This window comes from Mirounga leonina, unplaced genomic scaffold (genome assembly GCF_011800145.1).
Source record: "Mirounga leonina isolate KUSES-001 unplaced genomic scaffold, KU_Mleo_1.0 Mir_175, whole genome shotgun sequence".
NCBI classification, from domain to species: Eukaryota; Metazoa; Chordata; class Mammalia; order Carnivora; family Phocidae; genus Mirounga; species Mirounga leonina.
The window spans coordinates 34,109,480-34,133,902 of record NW_023270453.1 but is presented as its reverse complement, the minus strand read 5'-3'; positions in this window follow the sequence as shown (position 1 = coordinate 34,133,902).

Genomic DNA, 24,423 nt, shown 5'->3' with positions numbered 1-24,423 from the left:
ATTCTTTGGAAAAATGTCTATTCACATCCATTGCCCAACTTTTAATCAGGTTACTTGTTGTTGTAGTGTAGGAGTTCTTCACATATTCTAAATATCAACCCTTTATCAGACAGATGTTTTGCAAATATTTTCTCCCATTCCATGAGCTGCCTTTTCATTCTGTTGACAGTATCCTTTGATGCACAGGTAATGAATTTTGATGTAGTCCAATTTTCCTTTTGTTGCCCATGCTTCTGGTGTCATATCATGCTTCAGTTTTACAGAGGCAGGCCCACCACCGGGGATCTTGTGAGGACCAGCACTGCCGGTGATTCTGGGTTTATTGTTAAGAATCTCACTTATCCACAGAAATGAGCCCTATTTTCCAACATCAGCTTCTCTAGTTTAACAAAGAGATATTTTGATCTCCAGCAGAACTCCTTGCCTTTTTCTTAATTTGTTTGGTACTAATTTATGCCTTTCTCCTAATACCACAAGGATGTAGCAGAATGTGATTTTAGGATGATATCGAAAGAATGCACAGAAGTTGATGAATTGAAAGGAGAAGAGAAGGGTAAATCATTCGAGGCAGATGGAAGAGAATATACAAATGCCCTGTAATAAGAGAAATATATGTCATTGAGCAAATGAAAAAAAGCATCAGAGAGGCTGGAAAAAGTAGAGAGAAGATAGCAAAGAGAACAGAGTAAAAGATGAAGTTCCCAGCCAGGGGCACAGCCAGAGCCCCACATCAGCAGGATGTTGTAGGATAGTGTGCCTGCCCTTGACCAGAGTTAAGCCTGTTTTCTGTGATCCCTAAAGGTTTTCACTCATTGTTTACCCTCATTCCTGGGTATGAATAATGGAATCATCAGATATTCCCCAGAAGATGAGTATTCCTACTGAATAACAGATAAATACATCATTTTACTAAGACCAAAGCCTTAGGTCAAAAATGTTTTAATTGGATAAGGAAACTCCCTTATGCCAAAAATGGGGGAGGTGGTGATCACAGAAAAGAGGCAACACAAATTAAACTAACTCAATAAAATGCTTGCACAGAATGGGAAGGAAGATGGCATCAAAATTCTTGTCTCTCTAAAATTGCCCCCCAAAATTGTAAATGAACATCCAAAATGCATTTGGCCATTAGAAATATAAACACTTTCCACAGTATGGAGGCTCCTCAAAAAGTTAAAAATAGAATTACCCTACAACCCAGCAATTGCACTACTGGGTATTTACCCCAAGATACAAATGTAGTGATCCAAAGGGGCACCTGCACCCCAATGTTCATAGCAGCAATGTCCACAATAGCCAAACTATGGAAAGAGCCCAGATGTCATCGACAAATGAATGGATAAGAAGATGTGGTATATATATATACAATGGAATATTACTCAGCCATCAAAAAAACGAAATCTTGCCAGTTGCAATGACATGGATGAAACTAGAAGATATTATGCTAAGTGAAATAAGTTAGTCAGAGAAAGACAAATACCATGATTTCACTCATATGTGGAATTTAAGAAACAGAACAGACGAACATAGAGGAGGGGAAGGAAAAATAAAATGGGATAGAAACAGAGAGGGAGAGAAACCCTAAGAACTCTTTTTTTTTTTTTTAAGATTTTATTTATTTGAGAGAGAGAGAATGAGAGACAGAGAGCATGAGAGGGAAGAGAGTCAGAGGGAGAAGCAGACCCCCCGCTGAGCGGGGAGCCTGATATGGGACTCGATCCTGGGACTCCAGGATAATGATCTGAGCTGAAGGCAGTTGCTTAACCAACTGAGCCACCCAGGTGCCCGAGAAACTCTAAGAACTCTTAACTATAGGAAACAAACTGAGGGTTGATGGGGGGGTGGGGAGATGGGGTAACTGGGTGATGGGCATTAAGGAGGGCACTTGATGTAATAAGCACTGGGGGTTACAAGCAACTGATAAATCACTAAATTCTACCCCTGAAACTAATAATACACTATATGTTAACTAAATTGAATTTTGAAAAAAAGAAATTATAAACACTTTCCGGGGCACCTGGGTGTCTCGGTCAGTTAAACATCCAACTCTTGGTTTCTGCTCAGGTCATAATCTCATGAGTTGTGAGACTGAGCCCCACATGGGGCTCTGGGCTCAGTGCGGGGCCTGCTTGAGGTTTCACTCTCCTTCTTCCTCTACCCCTCACCCCGTACATGTGTATACACATGCTCTCTCTCTCTCTCTCTCTTTCTCTCTCTCAAAAATAAATAAATAAATCTTAAAAAAAAAAAAAAAGAAATATAAACTCTTTCCCCTAGTCCTTGGCAAGGGGTTAGAGTAGATGAATTATGAAGATCTTTTTTTTGTAAGATTTTTATTTTTAAGTAATCTCTACACCCAACATGGTGCTCAAACCTACAACCCTGAGATCAAGAGTTGCACGCTCCACCGACTGAGCCAGCCAGGCACCCCAATGAATTAGGAAGATCTTAATAAACAGTATTCCCTCTGAGTGCTTCAATGAACCCACAGCACCCAGGACTACACAGAGGTACATCATTGCTTTAATACTTATAACTTCCCTAGAAGGATGGGTACCACCATTATCCCTGTCTTGCAGATGAAAACACCAAGGGATTAAAGAAGTGCAATGAATTCCCAACAGTCATCACACTACTACATAGTAGAAAGATTAAAAACCAGTTTTGTCTGATGCCAGAATTCACATTTCTAAACATTGTAACAACAGCCTCATTTGCATACCTTCTATTCCAGAGAATAGAAGAGGCAGCTTTGGCCAGCTTAGGTAAAAGACTCTTCCCTAAATATGAGATTTTCATGTTGGTTTGCCCCTTTATTCAGCTACCTCCAGACCCTGATGACAGACCTCCACAGTATGTACAAAATTCTACTGAGTGACTGGGAACATGGAGGGAGAAAAAGGGAAGAAGGACTAACTGTGAAGAAGGATGTGTGAGAAGAAAGAAGACTAACAATGGAAGGAAGGAGAAGGGGATCTATCCCCTCCCCCAAAAGAGCATCTATTTTAATAAAAGTTAGTCAGCCCCAATTCTTTGTCATCTAGACATTAGCTTCTCCCACCCAAAAATCCAAAAGCAGAGTTAAAGACAGAGATTTAAAAATAAGGCTAGCTCTTTCTCATTCATTCACTTTTGACATTAATTTATGGAACACCTTCTCTATACTCAGCACTGTTCTAGGCATTTGGGATAGATCAGTGAGCCAGACAAGGATCCCTTCCCACATAAAGTCCTACTGAAGAGAAATAGACAATAACCAATAACCAAAATAAATAGAGTAGGCACAAAGGATCTGAAATAAGTCTTTCTTGCCCCTCTATCCCTTCAAATCTAGTCATTGTAATAGCATTTATGAAATGTCTGCTCTGTGAAAGACTTGATTTTAGATGTTGATCTCCCATAGCTCACTTGAGTGAATCTATCAGGTGGACACTGTTATACTCTCCATTTTACAGATGGGTAAGCAGAAGCTTAAAAAGGAATCTGTCTAAAGGCCAACGACTAGTAAGTAGCAGATCCTAGATTTGAACTGTTGTACGCACAAGACAGACCAGCTCCTGGTATTAGGTTCCAAGGTAAAAACAAGAGAAATGGACTCTATGTAACTTAAACAGAAAAGGGATTATCAGAAGAGTATCCAATAGCTCCCACAATCAAAGAGGAAATAGAAAATTAGACTTTGAAAATGGGAAAGAATCAGGGAGAAACAGACAAAATTATAGTTAAAACCTCTTATAGAAAACAAGAGAAAAAAAAAAAAAAAAAAACCTCACCCCAGGAGAATCCAATAGGAGTATACCTACCTCCTCCACAGTCCCTGTCATGGTTTCGGTAGCTCTAGATTCAAGGTCCTAGAAGGAGCATGTTATTGGCTGAGCATAGTCTAGAGCCCACACTCTATCCTCTAGGAATCATGGAAAGCAAATACCTGGCTTTCAGCTTCTACAGCAGAAGCAGTGCCCAGGCATGTCTCCAAGACAGTCTGTAGCGAAATCCTTGAACACAGCAACTGGGAAGTGTGGCCTTTACGAGTTTCTGCCATATTGGTGCATCACCTACCCTATTATCTGCTTAATATTTCTCTCCAAATACAGTCTACATTTTTACTTAATTTACTTTAAAAGGAAACTTTATGTCACTGCTGAGGACGCAGGTTTGATGTGCTGGCTATATTTTGTCTTCTAATAGTCACTAAAATAAACCTAAAACTCTGAAAGTTTCTTCAGTTCACCCAGGAATCACCCAAGAGCATCCTGTGCTCCAGGAGATGTTGCTCTAATATAAGTAACGGCATTCTCATTTCCCGCAAGGATAGGTGAACGCATGCTGACATCGAGAGAGACTACAGGAGGCTCCGAGTTTAACGCCAGAATTCAGTGTCAGGGACCTCTGGGAAATCTACCTTTGCAGTCTCTCCTCTTCCTTGATTAGCCTTCAGTGGAGCCCCATGGCTCCCTTGTTTCTTGGCCCACTCAACGGTGGCATTAAGGAACAAAGAGTAATGCGGGCACAGCCCCTCCTTGGGTTTGGGACAGGAATGCCCTTCTCTGCATTTCCCAAAATGCTTTTAGGCTTCACATTTACTTCCTTTTGAGAAGGAGAATTCAAAGTCTCTTGCACCCTCTTTATTTCCCTTATCCCAGACCCACAGACTTGGCAGACTGACCAAATAAGCAAATGAGCAAACAAACATAAGCCTTACCAAAAACAGGGAGTGGGAATGGGAGATGGGGGCGATTTTGCTCAAGAAATGCACTCCTTCCCTTGCAGTTAAAGCGATGAGCAAATTTATTTACACAACGTATATCCACCTAGGACTACCCTGGCATCACAAGGATATAAATGCTGCATAAAAACCACTTTCTCTCTGCACAGAAAGTTCTGTCAACAGACCTGCAGTGAATGCAAAGCAGGACACCCAGCTGGAAGGACAAGGGCCTTTGGAGGAAGCTGGGAGGAGATGCTACACATCCCTGCCCTGCATGAGGATTCCCTCCCACCCTCCCTCTCCCTCAAATCCCTCTTCCTCCTCCTCTTCTTACTCCTCCTCTTTCTCCTTCTCTCTCTCTCTCTTTCCCTCACACATTTCTCTTTCTCACCTCTTCCCTCTCCCTCCTCCCTACCTCTCCTAGAGGGCGCAGATGAGCGGGGGGGTCTGGAGAATCCTGGATGGAGTTCCAGAGGTGCTGCATTGGACACTAGCTTCCCTAAACTGGGAGAGCGGCTCGCAGCACATCTGATCTTCCACCCAAGAAGCAGGCCGGCCACGGGAAATCATCTCAGTGCATTTAGTCCTAAATCCTCCTGCTTAATACAGTGGACTGAATGAGATAATCAATTAATTAATAAGTCGCACTGCTCTGGACTAATACATATGCCAACACAGCAAGAAACTGGAAAAGCACAAGGGGAAACGGAGAAAGCAAAGAGGCTTCCTCTGCAAGAGGAGAGTATTTACTTGGAGTGCCGTGCAAGTTCAGCAAACAGCTGCTTATTCAGGATACGAGCAACTAGGGAACTCAAAATAAGCAGAAAGGTTTCCTGGAATTTTAAAAGAACAGTTGATGCTCTTAAGCACAAGATGCTCAGGACTTGTAAGATCTTGAAGTGCTTTCTGAAACAGAAGATTTTTTTTTCCCTATGGAGTTTTAGAATAAAGTGGGTTCCAGTTTTCTGAAAATAAGCTATAAGGGTATGTTCTCTGGGACAGTTTCCAGTTAAGGTGGATATTCTGTCCACCAAATACTCCCTTTCTCAATGATTCTGGGGCATGAGGGCGGGGCGGGGGTTTATGCTGGGAAGGCTGCTTACAGTTTAAAGAACACTGACCTTGGCAGCTAGAAAACCAGGTGAGAACCCTGGTTCTTCACCTACCAGAGGTTGGAGAATGTGGGCAAGCCTCTCAGAGCCTCAGCCTCCCAATCTGTGTAATGGGAAAAGCATGTCATCTTCATAAAGTGGCTGTGAGGATGAGGTAAGAAAGGTTGTGTGTGACTGCTTCTGGGGTCAGGGAGCAGCATTCGAATGCAAGGAACAATTACTGTGATTTATAACAACACACTCTCAGGTTTGAGTTCTTCTCTCCTGCTCTCTCCCCTCCCTCTGCTTCCCTTCCTCTCTCCCTCCCGGGAGCATCCTAATATTCATTCTAACTATTACTCCCGGAAATTACATCTCTCCATTAGTTCTTCTTACAGAACAAATTTCATCCAAATCCATTAAGATATTTTAGGCAATATACCTACTTTAAAGGTGTTATTAATCACGATTTTATTTCAAGATGTTGGTCTGAGGGTAAAAAAAAGTTAGGCCTTAGTCATTCGGTGAAGCAGTTTGAGAGTAAGGTGGGTTTCGTTAGCCTTAGCCCACTCTTTTCAAACTGTCAACAAAGGCAGAAAGAGAGGAAGTCAAACCACCACGAAATATACAGCAAACAAGCCAACACCAAGATCTCTACTGTGCTGAGGAAAGCTGTAATAAGTTCAAAAGACAATGTCTTGCCCACAAACTCAATATCCACCCAAATGGCAAGCATACACTCTGCTCAGCCTCAGGGAATGGGAATGTTTTGAGACTTTTTCCTGTTACTCCTTCGTCCTCAGAGAATGGGCATCTGATATAGATAGACAATGGGTAGACAAGCAGAAAGACAGATGATGGACAGATGCAGAGATGGATTCCAGTCAGATGGATTCTTTCTCCTGTGCATGAGGGGACACAAGACAAAGGGACTGAAGAAAAGTACGCGGTATGGCTGATTTGGAAGGAACCTCAAAATACTCGTGCCCCACCTTCTCATTTTTAAAAACTGAGGCAGTTAGAGAGGAACCAACTCACCCCAGGTCACAAAGCCACTACTGAAATGGTGACTAATACCAGCAAATGGGCATTAGGTACCTACCATGTGCCAGGTTTTGCACGAAGCTCTCTACGTGTGGAATCTCATTTAATCCTTCCAGAACAATCAGAATGCTGGTCTTATGGATAAGGAGACTAAGGCTCAGACAGGTGAAGCAGCACCCAAGTTCACTCGGCTGGTAAGAGGCAAAAAGAGGACTGGAACCTGAAAGGTACCCTGGACTACATGGAAGCCAAACCCCTGGTCTCTAATTTAGTACAAGGTCTCTATACATTTGTACTTGAAATTTTAACTTAAAATGGTTCTTACATTCCAGTGGTAATTGGAAAGTTCCCTTTTCTTTTTTAAATGAACATATGGAAAAATAATTATCTCCCCAAATCGCACATTCCCTTTTTTCGAGTGGAGTCTGCTGCCAGCGCTGAGACTGGTTCAGCTGGGGCCAGGCTGCCCCATAAATAAGTCATGCGCAGGCTGAGTTTGTGTGCCTGTCACTGTATATATAATAGAAGAGACAGTGTCAGGGAGCAGTCAACGCTCACCTCCAGGAGCACGTGTTTCCAAATTGTCCTTGACAGGTTACGAGCAGAGCGTTTCAAAGGGATGCATTAAATACCAGCACAAGTGCTGTGAGAGTCTGCCTTTCGGCTTCCTGGGGCTGGCACTTTGAGTTCCTCCAATGTCTTTTGGTTTTGCCTTTGCTTCCGTAAGGAAGGAAGTCCACGGCAACTCCTGGGGCAAGCTGGTCTAGCTCCAGGGTTACTCTCCTTGCCTCTGAATACTAGCAGAACAGAACTATGAGTTGATGAAGTACATGGTCTCTGAGGACAAGAGAGGTGGGTTCAAAGCCTGACTCTACCGTTTACCAGCTGTATGGCCCTACACAACCTCTTTAGCCATGCAGTTCTTCAAATATGGAATAGGGATAATAATGCTCTCCTCCAGAGGTTGCAGTGAGGATTAAATAAGTATGTTGATAATAGCTCATGTTTATTCACTACTCATTATATTCCAGACTCTTCATTAAGCACCGAACATGCATGTATTACTCCTGTAATTCTCACAAAGAAATAGGTGGTATTATTACCCCCATGTCACAGAGAGGAAACTGAGCCACAGAGAGCTTATATAACCAGCCAGTTGTCTCCTGGCAGACTGGGCTCTAGGTAGCCTGGTTCCAGGCTAAGATCCCTGATCTAACACACTGTTAGTAGCACAGAAAGTGCTCAACAGATTTTGGTTCTCTTTTGTCATTAAACAGCCTCCTAATTGCTCACCTATTCAGAAAGGACAATCCATAGTGTCCTGGGGTAAGAACAGTAGAATTACCATTTATGGACCCTCAGGTTTGTGTCCAATGCTTTATTTATATTTTCTTATTGAATCTTCAGAGTAATACTGCATGCTAGGTCCTACTGTCTCTTGCTGAATATATGGGGAAGCTGGGGTTCTCTCCCTTGCCACTATTTGCTAAGGGACTCTCCGAAGGAAAATACGGGCACCAGGATAGAAGCCCAAGCTATCTCACTCTGAAGTCCACACCACACTGACAAACTGGGCAAGCCTTCATAACATGCACCATCTAAATCAACAGGATCCTTTCCGCCTCCCCCACGTCATCGTTGTCCTGTAATGCGGAGCTTCCAAACAGTACTGTGCATACGAAACATCCAGAGATCTTGTTAAACGCAGACTCTGATTCAGCAGGTCTGAGGTGGAAACTGAGATGTTGCATTCCTCATAAGCACCCAGATGACGCCATTGTTGATGCTGCGTGGACAACACGTTGAATAACAAGAGAGTCCTTCAGCCCCTCCATCTTCTCTTGCTATTTGCCAATTGAGACCCAAGAGGCTTCTAAGGTTATAGAATTGAGACTGGGAATTAGTTCCACCTTCTTTAGCTCAGTGGAGTCAGATTTTCCAAATCACCCCTGCCTCTCACCAACGCCAGCCTCACCACCAACATCACCATCATATGTGCACGTGTGAGTGTGCACATGCACACGCGCACACACCCTCTCAGCCTCTCAAATTTTATATCTTTTTGTCATATGGCTATTGTGTGCATTTTATATGAAATCTTTCCAATATCAAATGAAAACTCAAATTGTTACTAGCCATATTTAACCCCAAAAGGAGAATTCCACCATATGCAAAATGTAGCAGCTCCAGCAATTTACAAGTGAATAATGACTTAAGAAATGATAATCAGCCTAATGACATTTGGTTGTACATGGTTAAGTGCCTGGCCAAAAAAAAAAATGCCTTTCGCACTCTCAAATTTAAACCTAGGAGAAGTATTTAAGGAGTTCTTCATAAAGTGTCCTTCTCTTGCTAGCCCATAATTTCATAGCTGTGGTCCTTCCCATCCAGCCTCATCTCTCTATGTATTCCCCAAAATCTTCTCTGCCCAGCTGTGCTGGTCTTTCAGCTCCTCAAGGGCCATGATCTTTCTTACTTCAGGGCCTGACTGTACTCTTCTCTCTACATGGGGATTCTCTTCTCCCATATGTAATTCTCTGGAGATCTCTCTGTCTCCAAGCCCAGAATTTCCTTCCATAGCGCAGGGTTTATGGTCAGGACATACTCATTGACCCTGCTCACCATTCCAAGAGGTTGACTTCATATGCTAGTCTCTCCAGGTGGGTCAACACTTTTTGGTGATCCAGAAAAAAGTAAAGAAAGCAATCAAAATGAAAGAATGTAACAATGGCTAGTAACCCAGGCCAGCTTACAAACACCAATAGAATGATCTCCATTATCACTCAGTCAAGGATTTCCTCCATGAATCAATGCCAAGAGGTAGGACAAGTGAAGCAATGTGAAATTCACAAACATTCTATTTATATATGCTGGTTACAACAACACTAATACAAGAAGGCACTACCACCAAGAAGTTCCTGCGTATAAAACTCAATGCAGCGGGGCAAGATGGCGGAGGAGTAGGAGACCTAGATTTCATCTGGTCCCAGGAATTCAGCTGGATAGGGATCAAACCATTTTGAACACCTACGAACTCAACAGGAGATCGAAGAAAAGAAAAGCAACAACTCTCTGAACAGAAAAGCGACCACTTTCTGGAAGGTAGGACGTGTGGAGAAGTGAATCCGAGGTGATATTCGGGAGGATAGACAGCAGGGGAGGGGGCATCCACCAGCAGCTTCTGGCAAGTGATAGAGCCGCGGAGCACAAAATCAGAACTTTTAGAAGTTGGCTCCGCTGAGGGACGTCGATCCAGTGGCTAAGCAGGGGTGGGGGGGGTGGGGGGGTGGAGGGGTGGAACCCGCTCTGGGACAGTGTGGTCTCAGGACCCTCCGGGTCAGAGGAAGACCAGGGGTGCCTGAGTGTGGCAGAGCTCCCAGGTATCGGAGTGGGGAAGCCGGCTGCAGAGACGGAGCCGAGCAGCTCGGGGTTGCCATAAACCGTGATCCACGGCACAGTCAGGCCACTGCTCCTCCAGCAGGGACCCAACAAGCGGCAGATCCGGGGAGACTCACCTTCCTCCCCCGGGAGGAGCGGCACGGGAGCGCACCACAGGGATCTGCTGGGTTTGGAGACTCCACACCAAGTTTGGTGCCAGAGATAGAAACACTTGGTCACAGGCTGGGTGAGCACAGAGTGCGGCCAGAGACTGGGGAGACGGGAGTGATTGACTGCTTTTCTCTGGGGGCGCACTGAGGAGTGGGGCCCCGAATTCTCAGCTCCTCCAGGGCGGAGATTGGGAGGTCGCCATTCTCACTCTCGTCCTCCAAAGCTGCACCAACCGAAAGCTCGCAGGGAACAAAATCTCCCGAGAGCAAACCTGAGCAGATTATTTAGCCTAACCAGGCAAGGGCGGGGCAATTCCACCTCCGGCAAAGACATTTGAGAACCAAGGCCACAGGCCCCTCCCCCAGAAGATCAGTGAGAACAGCCTGCCAAGGCTGATTGCCTAATTCTATATTTATAATAACTATTATAATAACAAAACAAAATACACAAAATATTCCCTAGCACATAGAATCTCTCCCAGTTGTCACTTACTCCCTGATAATAATTATTATAAGCAAACATTTAATATGTGCCAGGCACGATCCTAAGCATTTTACATATTCACTAAACTTCAAAATAACTCTAGTGATAGGTACTATTATTATCTTCCCTATTGTACCGATTAAGAAACTGAGACACAAAGAGGTAAAGTGATTTTCCTAGTGTCAGACAGGTGGTAAGTCTGAATTTGAACTCAGGCTGTCTGGATCCCATACTCTGAAAGCACTATACAATGTTACTCTTATTTATAGGATACTTGTCTACACATATCGCTTAACCTAATAATCTCTCATTTTAATTCATTTAACTCCTAATCAGCACATTCCATCGCATATAATTTCAAATTACCATGGAAATTCGAAGAACAAAGAACAGTGTGCTATGAGAAAGAGTAACAGTGGGGATTTAATTTTGATCAGGAGAATAAAGGGAGTGCTCTCTGAAGAATGAAACTTGAATGGGGACCTGAAAGATGAGGAGGGGCCAAGCACATGAGACCTCAGGGAGAAAAATGTTCTAAGACATGAGAATAGCTTAGCCAAACCCTAAAGACAGGAAAGTAACTGGAAATAAAGAACTGACCTAAAAACTTGGTGATTAGAACTGAGTAAGAACAAAGTAGAGGGTGTGTGGGCAACCAGTTCAAGGGATTTGGCAGTGAATATGGACGAAGAACCAGTAACCAGAGAGAAGTGGAGTCAGAAACCATTTTTGTTTGGGGGGCAGTGGCTAAGACAAGAAGTCATTTAAATGTGTAAGGGGTGACAGCACAGGGAAGAAGAGACTTAGATACATGATGCAGATAGAAATGGTGTTTTATTAAAAGTTCCTCAGGTGACGCCAATTGTATCAGAGGTGAAATGAGTAGTACCACCTGATGTGATCCTTGAGGGACGCTCATCAGAATGATAGAACTCCAGAATGATAGGGAAGGCAGACAAATGAAATGAAAAGGGAATAAAGGAAATCACGGAATCCCTCATCCTTAATGCCAAACCCATTATTTTTCTCTCTAGACCTTTTCCCACCTTTTCCTTCCATCACTCATAATGGAAGTCCACTGAATGACAGAATCAAAGATAACAAAGCTGCTCATCAGACAGTGAGGGAACTAAGGATCAGAGTGAGTGACTCACACAGCCAGATGGCTCCATGGTTTGTCCCTGCCCCTTCTGTTCTACAGAACCACACATACGAAACCCTGAAGTTGTGCTAGGCAGGATGATACCCAAAAGTCAGCCATGGAGCCTCAACCCACAAGGATCCCTTAATGGGTCCTGTTTGACCAACCTCATAAAGCTAAAGAATAAGGCTCCTTTTTCTTTTGTCCTAGAAATGTCAAGAGCCTCTCCAACCATTTATTTGATGGAGAGGTTGCTAAATGTTACGGCGAACGGCCCCATCGATCTGGGTAATAGCTGAGTGTTAGTGTCTGCTGAAACCCTAAGACCTCACCAACCTGCAAGGAAAAGTTTTCCTGACCTCCAGAGCGTGCTCTGCGTGATTATCAGTAACAGGAAGGTCATGTGCTGCAATGGAGTCTGGCCTGGAGGTAAGGGGTGTTCTACCTGAGCTGTGATTCTGCTGCTGACTTGTGTGGCCTTGAGGAAATCACTTGATCTCTCTAGGGAAACTTTTACTACAAGGGAAAAGGGGCTAATACAAATAACCCAAACATGTGCGCACAGACTTCAGAAGCAAGTGCATCCCTTCAGAATTGTGTGACACCAGTGAATTCCTTCACCCCTCTAGCAGGTAACTGTGGCTACAACATTGCTTGCGGCTGAGTAACAACCACAAAATCCCAGTGGCGTGCAGCAATGAGAATTCATACAGCTCATGTATCTACAGTTCAGTTGATGTAGGTTGAGCTGGGCTGGCTGATTTAATCTGGGCTTGGCTGGAGTCGCTGGCTCTGTTCTGTGTGTGTCTCATCCTCTTCTGGCTCCAGCCAACTAGCCCAGGTATATGTTTCTCATGATGACGGAGGGGATGCGAAAGAGCAGGCAGAAACATGTGAGACCTCTTAAAGCTCAGGCTTGGACCTGGCACATGGTAACTCTCATCTCATTCTATTGGCCAAAGCAGTCCATATGGCCAAACCCAAAGGTAAGGAGCAGGGAAATATACTCCATTCCTTTGGTGCCAGGAGCTACAAAGTCTTGTGGGACAGGACATACACAGAGGGAGGAGCCAGTCCGTTGCTCCACTTGTCCAACCCAGTTTCCCCCTTGTTCCCCCATTACATTGTGCCCCACTTGGAATGAGCCCCCACCCACCTATCTAAACCCGACCTATTCTACAAGTCCCAGACCAACAGCCCCCCTCCTCCACCATATGGAGCCCCACAGTTGACCAGAGCTGTTCCAATTCTCTGGACCTTATGGAATGTGTCTCTTTCAGCACCCCTGATGCTAGAGTTCAAACAACAGGGGCTGGTTGACAGATTAGGCTCTCCGTGAAGGGGATGTGATGTTGGTGCTTAGCTTTCCCAAGAAGAGAAAGAAGTGTTGATTGTCTTCCATAGAACTGCCTGACCTAAAACCCCTGGGGAGCTGAATGGTCTGACTCCCTTTCTGGGGTCACAGTGGGAACCAACCTGCGGTCCACCAGCAGAGGGCGCTGTGTCTTGTTGCCTTGGCCCCACAGCCGCATGCCCCCTTCAGCTGGTGTCAGAACCTTCATTCTCCTGGGAGCCCAGACCTAGTAGGGCTCAGGAGCAGATATCATCAGGATTTTGAACCTTTCATGTCAGCCACAATACCCAAAACTTCCTTGTTGAAGAATGCTTCCCCCTATAAAATCAATCAGTGCACAGACCTCAATTTAGATTTATTCAATCCACCCCCAACTATAAACATAATTTTTTAAAGTGAGAAAATTAGGTAGAAACGACAAAAGTAGGAAAAAACAAGATGCAGCAGTAAGCATGATGAACGCTCAACATTAATTATATTGCGTCCCTGGTAATACCCAGCTTTCGAGAAGCTAGGAGGGTAATAAAATGTGTGGATGGCCCCAATTCAGCTTCTGCCACAGAGATCAATGGCTGAGTCTCCTTTCTCCCATCTTTGGGTCTTCCTTATCAGGCTCCTGGATTTTCAAGGTCTCACTCACCTCTGGCTACAGGACCAGGCCTGCTGAGTCTCAAATACAGTCTGACCCCCATATCGATTCCCTCTCAGCCCCCAGGGCCGCTCTCTCCAAGTCCTGTTCTGCCACTTTCTTCAACGTCGGAGGCAGCCCAGCCCCCTGCACACCAGGCCGTAGACTTTTACCTCATCGCCCTCTTAAGTGCCCAGGGACCATTTTGCACACACCTCTCAGCAGCGGCTACAGCAGACAACATAAACCTGTGAGCAGGATTCATTAGCTCCATAACAGGTCCTGGTGCTCACCCTCCCCTGTGCTCTGCTTCCTTGAGGTAACTGCAGACTCTGGCAGAGCAAAGAAAGAGAGTCCAGCTTCCATTGATGCCCCATGGTGGCTCCAGCGGCCACGTGGAGCACATCTAAGTGGGCTCTTGGTTCTACAGGCACGAACCAGAGCCTGGTAGATGCACTTCCGGCTTGGCTGTGCTCCCTCTGCTCAGAGAACAATTTAGGACTTTTTTTCCCACACCATTCTGGAAAGAAGGGACCTACAGATATTTGCTAATTGGCATCACAAGTCCTAGCATGCCCTGATCCCTGCAGAGCACCTTGTTACTCTAATTGTTTGGAGACCCATTTTCATATCCCAAAACAAGGGGCCAGAGACTCTGTAATAACCTGAAGGCAAGAGATGCTAAACGTTCTCATTGCCTCTGCTCTAGACAGAATGTAGTTTGCCATTTCAGCCATGGCAGGCCAGGATAATTCGAGGGACATCTGTGATCTAAGAAGTTCCTTCCAATGGGTGAGGGTCCACAGGAAGAAGGGATCCATCAGGGTTACCCCAAAGGGGGATGAGCTGGCATGGGAGGTCATGGGCACTAGGGGGGTTCAAACTGACTCTCTCGGCCAGGCCAGAAACCTGGCCATTACCTATGGTTCTTCTTCCTCTCTCCCTGACCAACTCAGCAATCAGCAACGTTACCTGCTAACTCGCTCTAGAATCTGTCCCATCCTCCCCATTTCCATTACCGAAACTCAGTTCATTTCTTACCTAGACTCTTCTCTCCACTTGCACCCACAGCCTGAGTCTCCAGCTCTCTAACGCAGGGAGCAGCAAACTACAGCTCATGGACCAAGTCTGGCCAGCCACCCATTTCTGTAAATAAAGTTCACTGGCACACAGCCATGCCCATTTGCTTACACTTCGTCTCACTGTTTTTATGCTACAACATCAGAGTTGAGTAGCTGCAAGACAGCACGTGTGCACAGAGTGAAAAACATCTACTCTGTGGCCCTTTAAGAAAAAGCCAGCTGAGGGGCACCTGGGTGGCTCAGTCATTAAGTGTCTACCCTTGGCTCAGGTCATGATCCCAGGGTCCTGGGATCCAGTCCCACATCGGGCTCCTGGCTCAGCGGGGAGCCTGCTTCTCCCTCTCCCTCTGCCTCTCTCCCTGCTCATGCTCTCTCTCTCTCTCTCTCTCTGTGTCTCAAATGAATAAATCTTAAAAAAAAAAAAAAGAAAAGAAAAAGAAAAAGCCCGCTGAGCTCTGCTCTCCACCACCACCACCACCGGCATGAGTTCAAGTCACTTGTTTCACTCAAGATTCACCAACTGCTCCCCCTGCCAAATGGGAAAAATTTAAATTCCTTGGCATACATGCATGCAACATTCTTTATTACAGGATTACAAATTGGCAGCCCATGGGTTTCATCTAGCTGCTTTATGTCTTTTGTGGCCCACAGAGTCAAAGTATTAACTTAATTGCCAACTTTTACAAATCACAAAGTCCAGATTTCTGATTTATCTTGGAAAACACAGAACTCTGGCAACACGCGGCCCCTGTTCCCACACAGCATCCATCAGCCAGAATCTACCCTCATCTGCCCCCTTTAGATGATGCCTATGCTCTCCAGTTCACCACAGACCCCACCACTCCCTAGTATCCTACACCAGGCCTGCTTCCCTCATGTAGGCAGATGAGTCTGACACCCATTGCTCTTCCTTCTCTCTTTACCAACCAGCCCTGGTAGTTCTCTCCCTGGAACGACTTATAGTCACACCCAAAGACTCAGAGTTTCCAAAGAAGCCATGCTCTCTCCCACCTCCACGCCTGTGCACACACTATGCCCTTGTATTAGTCTGCCAGGGCTGCCATAACTAAGTACCGCAAATTGGGTGGTTTAAAGAATAGAAATGTATTTTCTCACAGCTCTGGAAGCTGGAGGTCCAAGATGAAGGGGAGAGCAGACTGGTTCCTTCTGAGGCATCTCTACTTGGCTTATAGCTGGCCATATTCTCTCTGCATCTTCATATGGTCTTTCCTCTGTGCATGTCTGTGTCCTAATCTCCTCCTCTTATGAGGACACCAGTCATACTGGATGAGGGCCCACCTTAATGATCTCATTTCACCTTAAGTACCTTTTTAAGGATGCTACCTCCAGAGTCACATTTGGAGGTACAGGGGTTAGGACTTCAACATATGAATTGGGGTGGGAGACACCATTGAGCCCATACATACCTCTCTTCCAGGAATGCCCTCCCCTACTTTAATCATTGGACAAATACTCACTCTTTCTTTAAGAGGCAGATCAGACACCCCTTCCATGGTGAGACCTCCTCAGAAATCCCTTGCAGGGTTTGCCTTCCCATCTTATATTTCTCTGCCACTTGGGCACGCTAGAGAACTATCACTTTGTACTACAATGATTAATTTTCCCCCTTTTTTTCCCCCACTGAACTGTGAGCTTCTGGAAATAGTAACTACTTTTTTCACCTCTATTCATTCAATAAATATCCACTGGGGACCCACCTGCACCAGGCATTGTTGATGCCACTGAAGATCTGACCGTGAACAAGATGGACTAGTTTCCTGCCTACAGAGATTCTACACTCGAGGGAAAAGGACAAGAAATAAGAAAATAAACAAAAAAGGTCAATTGCACAGCACCATGTTTAACCCCTTGGGGACAATCAAAAGACACTGAATGACTGCTATAAGAGAGACGTGTGCAAGATGGGTCTAGACATCCTAGGACATTTTCAGACTTGGATTTCTGTGATGTTTTGACTCTGAGTTGCTGAGGCAGTTATTATGTAGAATGTCAGTCAGCCTCCCCTTGTCCTGAAAGCTCATGTCACTAGCTTGGGTCACTGCCTCCCTAAGCCCTTCCTTAAGTCATGGGACCCAACACCATGCCTAGGAAGAGATGTAAGGACCAACACAAAGCTCCCCAATGACTCCCACTGCCCCTGCCTCAAAAATCCCCAGAGTTAAGGTCTGGTTGCCAGTGGCCAGACACAGAGATGGGCAATATTTTCCTGTGTGCAACCTCCAGGTAAATTTGTGGGAGAGAAATGAAGGCAGGGCAAAGGACTAGGCCTAAGAGGATCCCCCTCTATGTAAATGATGTCCATTTCAGGAGCATCACAGTCTATAACTACCTGTAAGAAAGTAATGGGTGATTTCTGGAAGTTCTCCACTAATACATGAGAAATGGCACCTGCCACAACATAACCCCCACTCTGCTGAAAGCACAAAGCCAGTGGGAGCTCAGCATGGCCACCCATCACGTCCACTCCCTTCCCAGTTCCCACAATTCTTAAAAAGTGCTATTTGTGTATCACTGAATTTTTTAAAAATGCCTATTATAGAAATTTTTAAGTGGATTAGAATGTAGGCACAAAATTCACCCATGGAACTCCAGGTCCTCTCATATTCTTTCATACATATAAAATTCAGAAATCATTTTTGTCACATAAAAACTTATGATAAACTTACAGATTAAAAAAAAACTTAGGGATTAATGTTAAATTTATACATGAGTAGGAACTGGCTTACAAATCCTGGGCACCCCACTCTCGAGCACATCTAGTGGTCTTTTACAACATTTAGTGCACTCTATAAATATATTCCAATATGGCTTGCATGTCAATTATCTATTGCTGGGTGGTTTATATTGTGGGTGACCACTCTCGATGATTATATATATGATTTTATTTAAATGATTATATTTTCTATGCAACTCTTGTTGGTAAAGAAAAGGTAAGGTTCACCAAACTACCAAATTCTTATTATCTCTAATAGGTTTTAGTTCATTCCCTGAGGTTTTCTATGTAGATATTCCCATCATTTTAAGTAATGATTATTTTGCCATGTTCTTTCCAATATATATCCTTAGTTCGTTTTCTTCTATAATTGCATCAGTGAGCAATCCCGGGCGCATGTAAATAATGAGAGAAAGAGTAGTTTGTTCCTATATTTAGTGGAAATGTCACTAGGTCTCCCCACATTGACAGGCATAATATTGGTTAGCTGTTGCTTTGGTATAGATTTCTTTGTTTGGTTAATAAAAAATGCACTTTCCTATTATCAGTAATAGATGTCAGATTTTATCAAATATTTTTAAGGATCTACCATGATGATCTCAAGATTTAGAGAATACTTTTTTCCTACACTACACATTCCCATAATCCTTTATTTTCCCATGTCACAGGGCCAATAGTAGAATTACTAGATCAAAGATATAAATGTTCGAAAGTTCTTCATACATTTTGTCAAACTGTATCCCCAAAGGATTGGGCCAAATGGCACTCCCCACTTGACCCCACCCCGCAGGGGATAGAAATGGGCTCTGCCCAGCATTGTGCTTTAACTACTAAAATCTGTCAACTGATAAGACTATTGAATGTTGGCTATAAAATATACAAGATATACCGCTTCTGTCCCAATCTCCTAGTGCAACTCTTAAAAAATAATTGTTGGTCTTCAGGTTTATGGTACCTGCTGACATTTCATAAAGATTTTAACACAATTCCTCTGGAAGGGCCGTTAAGGAATATCTAGCACAATGACTGAGAAACATTTTGAGGTCACAGAACATAATAATCTGAAAAAGTTACACATGCTTTTCCCAGAAAAAATGTGCACACGTGTATTTTTTTTTCCAGAAATTTCCAAATACCAGCAGATCTCCTGAAGCTCATCAGTGGCGTGTTACAGACCCACAATGAAGAAGTCTGACCTAGTCCAACACTTCTATTTTACAGATCAGGACAAATGAGGCCAGAAAATCCTGCTTTGGTTAAAAAGTGAAATGAAACCATTTTTTGACTTGTTTTAAAGGCCTTTTCCAAAAATATCTGAAAAGAAAAGCATGTATTAGTTTTCTTCTTTAAAAAGATATTTTTATTTTGAAAAATTAAAACATTTTGAAGAATAGCATTACTGAACTTGCCATGAAGCTTCCTAAGATAAACACTTTAAGGGAGTCCATATCCATTCTCATGGGGTAAATGGGAAAATGTGCCTGAGCAGGTTTGAGAAGATCCAGGATCTGGTCCCAGCAGGCCAGAAAGTTAAAGGTCTATCCTGGAATAACTCCTAAACCCTGTGAGGCTCATTTACCACGTGTATAAAATAGGATAATAAAAAGGCTGTAGGCTGTGGAGGGTTGTGTATGTGTCCTCTGTATGAGTGTGTATTGTGAGTAATGGCGGGTTGTGAGTTTTATGTGTGTTGTAGATTTTATATATCTATGATGGGGCATGTGTGTGTATTTTAGGCTATGTGGGGGGTGGCAGGTTGTGTGGAGGGAGTTGTGGGTTGTGTGTGTATGGGGATTGTAGGGTGTGTGTGTGTGTGTGTGTGTGTAGATAAGGCTAAAGGGGTAGGCTAGACCAGACTGTGGATGGCAAAATAGATGTTGCTGGTGCCCCAATGGTATCCCATCTTCAGTGCAAGACAGCTGGCCTCCAAATGCCAGCACCAGCGTGGATTTGCCTGAGGGTCTTCTCTGGGTCTGGGTCCCACTTTGGCCCCACCTCAGCAGGCCAGAAGTGCCAGCCAGTTCATGCTCTCAACCCCCAGTGGCCCCCCAATCAATGACTGCAAGGGTTGGAGGATAAATACCCCAGCTCTCCAAAGTTCAAGTTCTACATCCTTCCCTGGGGCTCCCCTGCAGGATCTTACTCCAACTGGCAAATGCAGTAATGGGCAGTAATGTTGATAACAAGCTTGAAAGTGATCTTCTATTGGTTACTCTTTTCCCTGTTGTACTTCCATACCCGTCTGGGAGTCTCCTGAGATCCTTCCCAAATAAATGACTCGTTCTCACATCCATTATCTCAGTGGTCCACTTCTGGGCAAACCCAGGCTAAGACAGCCTTATAAGCCATTCTGAACTTGCCCCTGAGGGCAATGGGCAGCCATGAGGGTTATCAGTGGGGGCATCACACGTCCCGTTATGTGTTTAAAAAATTAAGTGAATAAGACCTAAGAGTCCAGGAACTTTCTGTAGCCTACATCTCATACCCCAAGGGAGGTGGCTATGCTGTTGATGCACAAAGCCTCCTAATCAAGGAAGGGTATTTGCCCACCTGCCAGGCACAGTGGTCCCATTCTCCAAGGAGCAGCCAAGCCAAGACTCAGGTCCAAGCAACCTGCTTGACAGCCCCATTCACACTGGGATGCTTTCCCAGAAACACCTTCAAAAGCACTGTGCCTGAACCAGTCAAGAAAAAGATCCTGGGCCAACGTAAAACCTGTTGGGCAGAGCTGCCGTTCTGGTGGACACTGTCATTCCACTCAGCCCCCACTTGGAAAAGGGAGGCCAAAGCTACCTCCTGCCCTGGGCCAGGGGCCTGGTTTCTTTGCCAGTCAGGCAGCTGCTGGTGAACGTGCTTTAAAAGCGGGAATCTGGGCCACTAGAAGCTTCTGGTCCCGCCTGTGTGGCTCTCCAGGAAGCGTCGTCACCGTCAGGCGGTTAAGCCTCCCGGGACTGCCACTCTCTCAGTGTGATGGGCAGCAGCCTTCTTGGCTGAGGCACCTCTGAAATTCTTCCCTGTCAGCCTGGCCCTTCAGTGAGAATGAGAAAGGGCAGAGCCCCGGCCTCCGGGGGCCTGGAGGCGCCTCAGAGCGGCGTGCGCCCACATGGGAAGAAAGGCACCTGGAGGAGGAGATGAGGCGCCTCTAAGCTGACAGGATGGACAGGACCCTCCCTCTGTGCTATATTGGGGCTGTCCATCCCTCCCAGGACTGCTTCCTGGAGGCCCTGGGTGCACTGGCAGAGCCGCGGTAACAGCGTGCAGCACGACAGACTCCACGCCAACCCCCGAACAAACTACTTAACCCCTCCATGCCTCAGTGTCCTCCCTTATAGAATGAGGCAAATCATACTTATTTCACAGTGTTGCTGAGACGCTTCACTGACACCCAGCACGTGGGAACCCCTAAGAGATGCCTAACACATACTGTTAAATATTCCTTTCCTTTCCCGTTAGAAAAAGTAACACTTTTTGCAATAATTTCCATGTGCCAGGCACCGTTGGAAGAAAACTTTCCACACCAGGGCGCCTGGGTGGCTCAGATGGTTAAGCGTCTGCCTTCGGCTCAGGTCATGATCTCAGGGTCCTGGGATCGAGTCCCACATCGGGCTCCCTGCTCCTTGGGAGCCTGCTTCTCTCTCGCTCTGTCTCTCATGAATAAAAAAAAAAAAAGAAAGAAAGAAAGAAAGAAAACTTTCCACACCCTGTGAAGCAGGTCCTACAACTCATCCCATTTTATAGATTAGCAAACTGAGTCAGAGAAATCATGTAACTGTCAGGAGTCCTGGCACGTCCGGCGGGGGCACCAGGGTTAGAACACAGTGGCTCTGACCCCAGAGCCAATTTCTCCCCCATTCCACTTGCTCCCCCAGTTAAAAGAAAAAGAGGAAGCCCACCTGTCCCATGAAGAATGCTTATGTACCGTCACGCATTAACCGAGTTCATCACTTGTTTACGCTAAGCTTCAAGACGACAGGTGCGTTCACTGGTCGGGTATATGTTGTAACTCTGGCTTCAAAACCAAACGAGCCAAAGTAAGGATGCCGGGCAGCCGTGGTTCACGAGGTGTGACCCACAGACCAGCCGCATCAGCATCACCTGGGCATGTGTCAGAAATGCAAATTCTCGGGCCCCCGCCCAGGCCTACTAAATCAGAAACTCTGGGAGTGGGGCCCAGCCGCCTCTGAGCAAGCTCTCCAGGTGGTGCTCATGAACACTAAAGTCTGAGCACCACCACTGTAGTAGAATCTGTTTTCCTTCTGCAGTAACTACTAAGCATGAAGAATGAAGGTAGGAAGGAACGAATGAATGAATTGTAACATTGTTATTGTTTTATTTCCAGCTGATGTTGTTAGGAAATAGGGGTAGTGGACACATAATGTCCACTGAGGACAAACAAATTCATTTATTCATTCATTCATTCTTCATTCAATATCCATTTTTGAGCACTGACCGTGGGCAAGGCACTATGCTGGGAATGGCAGCATACAGCTAAAAAGACAAATGCACCAGGTTCCTACTTTTACAGTCGAACAATCTAGTAGGGAAAGTACTCATGTAACACATAGTTACACAATTATTAAGTTGTGCTTGAGGTAAAGAATATGGAAGACAGAAGGAAGGAGTCAGGAATGCGTAGCGGGGATCGCAGATCTCATCTTGGAGGTCAGGGAAAACCTCTCCGGGAAACTGACATTTGAGTCAAGACACTGTCCACTGAAGCAGGTTAGGAGGGGGCAGCTGAGAGGGTGAGCAGGACCAAGTACCCTGAGAGCAGCATGTAGCAAGGCCCTGGGGTAGGAAGATGCTCCCTGGGTGGTCTTAGGTGCCCCCCACACACACACACCAGAGCCCTCTGAACCAGTTTTTCTGTGAATTCCTCTGCTCGGGGTTCCCACACTGTGTGACCGGCCAAAGCCAGAACCTGCCCCACACACAGGGCCCCGCGGGATTCCAGCTTCTCCCAGGGGACTGTTTTCCTACCCACAGCGCCAGACAGAAGCTTGGCTTGCTTGCTGCACCCCTAAGCCAGCAGGTGGCGGTTCCGAGATCCCGTTTCACTGATGGGTAAATCATGCATGAAGCCAGGAGCTCCCCACAGGCAGGGGCCACCTGGGGCTGTCTAGATCCAGCTTCTGTTCATCACTTTTGCTCTGAACTTCCTCTAGCTTTCCACAAGTACGGCTCTGCTTTCTTTCTTCCAAGCTTGATGACATTTCTTTTTTCTTGTTATGTCTTACCCAGAATTTCTCCATAATTAAAGAGAAGAAGTAATAGTGAATTTGCCACCTCAGCTCACTGCACTATATTTAAACACCCCCCACGACGACATTAGGGGTCACTACAATGGACTTCCAGAGGATCACGGACTTCCCATCTGGACCTGAACCACCCAGGATTGTAATCTCTACCTCAAGCTCCTCTCGCCCAAACTGCATGAGCTCCTGGGCCTGTGTGCCAATATTCCCAGCAACTAACACAGCCTGTGGCATAAAACAGTGACCGGTAAATATTTTTGAGTGGCTAAATGCATTCATTGTTAACCTTCATACAATCCTACAAGGTAGAGAGAACACTGTTCCTCTTTCAAAAAGGAAACAGTGGCTTGCAAGTGTCAGGTAACTCACCAGAAGTCCAGCAGAGAGCAAGCTGCATATCTTCCAGTCAAAATCAGGGCTGTGAGATCCCAAAGGCCTCTCTCCATCCCCCACACTGCCTCTTCCACAGCCTTGAAACTCCAGAAGGGCTAGGCTTGTAGGTGAGGGCAACTGGATGGAAAATATGGCTGCTATCGTGTTGTGTGATTGGAGATGAAGTGTGTGAGCCCTGGGGCAAGGGGGAGTAATTGGGTGGTTGACAGAATGAGGTGAAGGCAGACATCCCCATGCTGTCGCAACAGAGAAGACAAGCTCTCATCCCAGAAATAATAAAGTTTAATCCCTCATAAAGATAGCACCAGCTCTGCCCTGCAATGTAAGGAGCAGCCGGATCTTCCAGATGAAAAGCCAGCTCAGACTGGCGTACCCGCCTTCAGGATCAATCCCCAGACTGAATGCTCCAGAGCTTGCAAAGAGGGCCTCATAGGGACCAAACTGCCACCAAGAAAATCACAAGAAGGGAGGCCGACAGTTCTCTGTGACTCTCCATCCGTGAGATCCACCCTAACTTTGCGAGATATTCAGAATTCTAAACCCTTAGCAGAACTGAAATAGTGGTTATTACCTCATCACCATGAAAGTGGGGCAAAAAGCAGAGTACAGATTGTATTTCACAGTGACTGCAACCTTGCTTAAAACGCAAAATAAAAAATGTGCAACATGAAGAAGACAACTAAGAGCAATAACACAAAAAGCTGCAGTAGGACTCAAAGTAGGGTTTTTCTCCTCATTTTCTATATTGTCATGAATGAACCTATCTCCTTGGAATCAAACAAAACTGCATTATAAAGGAATATAATGGTGCTTACTGAGTGCTTGTTATATGGCTATTTTCTCGCATCTTACATAACCCAAGGAAATGCATATTATTAGCCTTGTTTTACAGTGAGGGCAGTAACCTCTGATGGGCTGAATGACTTGACCAAGTTGTAGCTGATAAATGCAAAGCCACATT